The following is a 5,254-nucleotide window of genomic DNA, read 5'->3' as shown; positions in this document are numbered from 1 at the left end:
TCAAAGGTAGCCACCTATAGTTACAGAACGGATGCACAAGACCTTAACTCTGACCAGCAGGGAAACTTAGGACAACTGAGTGCAGATCCTGCCAATTTCTACCAGTTCAAACTGTGCTTTAAGTCTCATTGCAAAGCCTCAGGTAGAAAAAGGATCACCTCGGGGTATCCAACAAGAAGAAGAGTTTTAATTTATTAATTTTTTTTTTAAATATACCATAGGACTATGCAGTTCAATCGTCAATCATCTTGGAAAGTTCAAGGAGGAGGTCATCCTCATCCTTCCCTGGGTCCAAGTCGAGTTCAGCTTCCAGTATGCCGTCTGAGATTTCCCAAAGGAGCATCTCAAAATCCTTGTCTACAGATAAGGGCGCGTTGCCTGGGGAACTCAGCCGGCGTGTCCTTGCTTCTTCTAGCTGGGAAGAAGCTGAAGTCGAGCTTGACAACTCCATCGGCTCCACAGCTTCTGCCTGGCTTCCAAGATGTGCTTCAGGTCTTGGGACAGCAAGGAAGAGAACAAGCAGTATATGCCATTTCTTAACGGGAGATCCCTTTTCTGCAAACCAGCTCTTAAAACCGTAGCCAACCCCTCCTGCACTTCAATCTTACACAGGGATTGTTATTCAATTAACCCAGGGCTACGTTTAGAGCCCAATATATTAGCAGGTACATTTTTCAGTTTGGGGCTTTATCTGTGAAGTCAGAGCACCTGGAGTCTTGTGTGCTTGCTTGGGTAAGCTCTGAGATCTTGTGTACCTTGGTGACTGTCCAATTTTCTCTGCAGTGGCATCTCCACTACATCTCTTCACGCCTCTACCAAAGCTGATGTCAGGAATACACCCAAGGAACTTCTCCATTGACAGGCCTCTTACTTTTCTGGGCTTCACCATGGATCAGAGCCACAGAGTGGTCAGTGAAGGACTGAGGGCTGGACTGGGAGTTCCCTTCTTGGTTGCACATGGCCCAGCAAACAGTAACTGGCCTTTGACTTATCTGCCAGGAACTGTCCCACTAGTGCTGGAGCTGATCGAAAATGGCGTACTGGAGAGTAATCTGGAACTGCCAGGAGATGTCAGGGGAACTCTAGCGACGGTGTGTGAGTCTGGGTGGTCAGTGAGTGGTTCCTCATCTAATGAGTGACCATCCAAGGTAGAGTGTCCCAAAGAGAAAGGAGAACCCGAGGAGCCCACAGGTTAAGGAGGGCTCTGTAATGCCCAGAATGGCTGTGAAGAGCCAGCAGGCAAAGGTGCCCAAGAGTTCAGTGTGGCACTGGAAAGCTTCTATGAAAAAACTTGATGTGGATCTAATTCAGCACTCGCCTCCCATTTGTGCCCTTTGGGAACACTGATGGTCCTGCTAAGCAATGCCCTGTGATGCTGAGCCATCAGGGTAGATGAAAAGGGGCTCAGCAGCACAGATCCCCACGGAGTTAGGACTGCTGCCCAATTGGAGTAGCAGGGGCAGTGGGGAGCCGCCAGGGGGTCCCAAGGCACCACAGCCCCCAGATCTGCAGAGCAGCACTGCCAGCTTGGGGCCCTGTGGTGAACACAGGGAGGGTGAGCACCTTGCTGCTAGCAATGGCCGGCCAGTCCATCACGGGCACACCGCTTGGGCAAGGCTCTCTGGGTGCAGCGATGGCCCTGGAGAAAAGCAGGGCAGCATTTCTGGGCCTGCAGTGAGGTGTAAAGAAGAAATAGAAAGCTCTTTCTGCAGGCCCCTGCTCGGGGCAGCCTGCTCTGTGTCTGGGCCAGGCCTCTTGTGCTGGCCTGGGGAGTGGGGCTGGCCCTGTGGGGCACAGGCACTCTGTGCTGGGGATCTCCCAGGCAAGAGACCAGGGCTCCTGCAGCTTCACGGACTTCCATTTCCTTTGCCATGGCTGAACCCAGCCCAGGGGCTGCTGAGGAGGCCCGGAGGGGCCTTTGTCCCAGCAGCTGCGGTGCCTTGCAAGGGGGTGGGGCTGTGGTGGCCGTGCCCAGAGCCCTGCAACAGCCTGCGGTGGGCACTGCCCTGGGGCCAGCCCAGCCTGGGCTGCTGGGCTGGGCTGGGCTGGGCTGGGGAGAGGGCAGGGAGGTGGGGAGAGGTGGGCAGGGGCTGGGCTGGGCTGGGCAGTTCCTGGCAGAGGGCAACAGCAGCGTCAGGGAGCGGTGGGAGCATGCAGGGGAAGGGCTCCCAGCAGGGCTTGGTGCTGCAGAGCCAGGGCTGCGCGAAGAGAGCCCAGAGCTGCAGGGGCAGGGGAGAGGAGGCTGCTCTGGGCCCTTGCTGGCCTGGGCAGAGAAGGAAGGAGGCCCAGGGCATTCTTCCCCTCACCGCAGCCTGCCAGGACCTGCAAGGCCGCCATGGAGTGTCCAGGGCCAGGCTCTGCAAGGCGGCCATGCCTTGCATGGGGCTCTGCCACCCGCCTTGCCCCGGCCCTCTCCAGTGCCCTCCTTGCTGCTCTCTGATGCACGCCAGGACCTCCCAGTGTGTGCCAGCCAGCACATCTGCTGAGGGCCAGTGCGGCTGCTGCAGGGGCAGGGAGCTCAGCATGGCCCTTGCAGCCCCCTGCCCTGGGCCTTCCTCTCCCCTTGCCCTCAGCCCTGGCCTTGTCTCTGCTGGCAGGAGCGCTCTCGGCTTGCGCTTCCTGGCCTCCCCTCACCTGCGCACAGCTACTGCCCACTCAGGCTGCTGGCACAAATGTGTCCTCGCAAGCAGCAGCACCCCTTGGGCTGCTTCTGCTGGCCTCCAGCACCCCACTGCCTTGACTCCTTGTCTCTGCTGGGCCCCACCTTCCACACACAAACCTGTCCCTTGGCTGTTGGGTCCCTTTACCCTGCCCTGTGGGAATATTGAGCCTGGGTCAGACAGGTTACCTTTAGGTGTTGTGGTGCATGTGTAATCCACATTGGGGATGGCATTAAACGACAGTTCCTTCACCAGTGATTTACGTCCTTCTTCATGTTAGGCCACAACTCAATGTCCTTCACTCTGCTTTGTCTTATGGATGAACTGGATTAGGTCTCCTTGATTAGTCTGAGGCACAATGCAATGCTTTTTGCCTTCTGTTCCTACAGCACAATATGTATTACTTTCCCTTACTCTGTGCATTGACCTGATGGGTCGTTTCACATTTTTCACTTTCAAAACTTTAGTTGGACGGGAACCGTGTCCAAAGTGGGGCAAGCTGATGGGTTCTGCCTCAGCCATTTGAAGCATGCTATACTTCAGTTTTCCAGTTTATTGAATTTGCTAGAGATGACCCAGGAAGGTAAACAGATGTTCAAGTATCTAGTTTGAATAAGGGAGAGTATCATGGGTTTCCAGTGGCCATTTCAAATCTAGGTCAATCCCAGGAATGCACTGAAGAAGGGGTTTGTCTTTGAAGGGGTTTCCTGTGCTGGGCTGGGCTGCAGTTACAGGGACAAAGACCACTGCTGGCAGTGGAGGTGCCCTGGGAACTCCACCTGGCTCCACCTGATTTTCCCAAAGGGCTCCAGTCTCCTGCAGGTCTTTTCTGACATCTGCCGGTCCAGGGAAGTGCCTCAAAACACAACGGGTCCACAGGAGGTTTTCCCTGGTTGCTTATGGTCAGATAGCAAAGCTCTGCCTGAATACCCAGATATTTCTTTAGTACTTAAGTAAAAAAACAACTACTCAGCAGCTCAAATCATTCAATCCCTTCCATAAAATTTTTCACATGAAATGTAATTTCTACCATGAAGAAATGTGATTTTTCAGGATGTGTATTCATCGCAGAAGAAATACTGGTGTTCACCTGTACTTTCATTGCCATTGCTTTGTTTATCATGGTGTGCTCCGTCATCTTCCAGGCACAAAACCTGTCTTGATTACACAGAACATGCTGAATGTCCCTGACTTGCGGAAAATGGACTCCACAATCAGTAAGATTGTAAAGAAGGTATGTTTATTCAGCGCTGGGCAGTATGGGGGGTAGTCCCACCACAGTTGTGCACACCTAATGCAGCAACTTGCCTTGGTTATATGCAGTAAAGAGTTACATATGCATGAAGTTTCACAATACGCCGATACCTATTCATAACCTGTCCCCGCTTCGTATTAAAATTAGTTCCAAGGAGTCATTTCCATAAACTCCTCCCATCTGCGCTTGCGCAGTGTATTCTGGTGCTGGTCGTCGGGGGTCGTGGGGATGAAAGTTGGTGACTCTTCCTCGTCACCGCTAGTTGACCGCTTGTCTTTGCACAGACTCAGTTGCTCCTTGGCTCTTGTCCATCTGCAGGACCAGTTTCTACCAGTTTCTTAAGACAGGCTCACTCTCTTATTAGGAGACTGACCTTGGTAAGGGGCCCGAGGCTTCTTGCTTTAGTTAATTTGCACAATGCACCATAGTTAGCAAAGACACTAAGCAGCATCCTAGTTTAATGCCGTCAGTGCTCTCTCTCTACTTGATAAGATTCTCCTAACTCCCTCTCTCAGTCCCCTTTCCAGCTGCCTGCCTGGACCTATGGACTTCCCATGGTTCTCCTGGTTTGCACTCCCCTTACTGTTTGATCATTCAGACCGCTCTCACCAACCCAGTTGCTGTTTGAGTTTCCGTGAGTTCATGCTCGCCCATCTTTCAGCAGTTTTTCTAATGGTTTCCTTAGCAAGAACCTCATCATTTATCATTGAATTAGTATGATATGGATTAATAGTAACACTATTGTTTTAAATTTCCTCTTAATCAGTGTAAAAGTCATCATGTACAGTCATCCTTTTGGGAAGGTAAACATCACTGGAGGCAACAAAATGAGGAACTTGCTTTGTTTTCTGGAAAATTGCAGCGTGTTTTCCTGTTGTTTGTTTTTAAACCCTGCTTTTCCTATCTATGCAGGTCATCAAAGGAGAAACCCTAGACCAATATCAATAGAAGAATGATACTCTAAACTGAAACACAATAAAATTTAGCCTTTAAAATGAGGAAAGATTTTTATTAGATACTCTTTGAAATCTTCCACCATAACTACACCATGAAACCTCTCCAATTAGCTGAACAAGTCTTGAAGACTTGAAGAAAATGGTGGGAGAGATATGGCTTCTTAGGAGTTTCTGCATTTTAATGAATTCCATGGTGTATTTTGGTGCTGAATCTACAAAGCTTGGGTACTGAGAGGAGAATGATGCAACTGTGCAAGAAAGTAAAGTCAGAAGGAACAGTTGAAGTGACTTGGAGCATTAATGGGCCCCACTGAGGGCTGTTACTAAAAAAGCCTCCCCAGGGCCTTGTTAGGGCAGATAATTGGAGGCCTTGATTACAGATA

General features: G+C 51.0%; 1 long non-coding RNA gene across 1 annotated transcript; it reads right to left on the bottom strand.

Annotated features, from left to right (window-relative positions):
* Positions 1 to 209: 209 nt before the first annotated feature.
* Positions 210 to 706, bottom strand: LOC121062750. The gene is made up of 2 exons (XR_005815696.1): positions 609 to 706; positions 210 to 494 (listed from the first exon to the last, which is right to left on the bottom strand). It is a non-coding gene; the product is annotated as an uncharacterized LOC121062750 (long non-coding RNA).
* Positions 707 to 5,254: the final 4,548 nt, after the last annotated feature.

The sequence above is a fragment of the Cygnus olor genome, chromosome 34 (genome assembly GCF_009769625.2).
Source record: "Cygnus olor isolate bCygOlo1 chromosome 34, bCygOlo1.pri.v2, whole genome shotgun sequence".
NCBI lineage: Eukaryota > Metazoa > Chordata > Aves > Anseriformes > Anatidae > Cygnus > Cygnus olor.
This window is presented reverse-complemented; position numbering and strand designations above follow the sequence as displayed.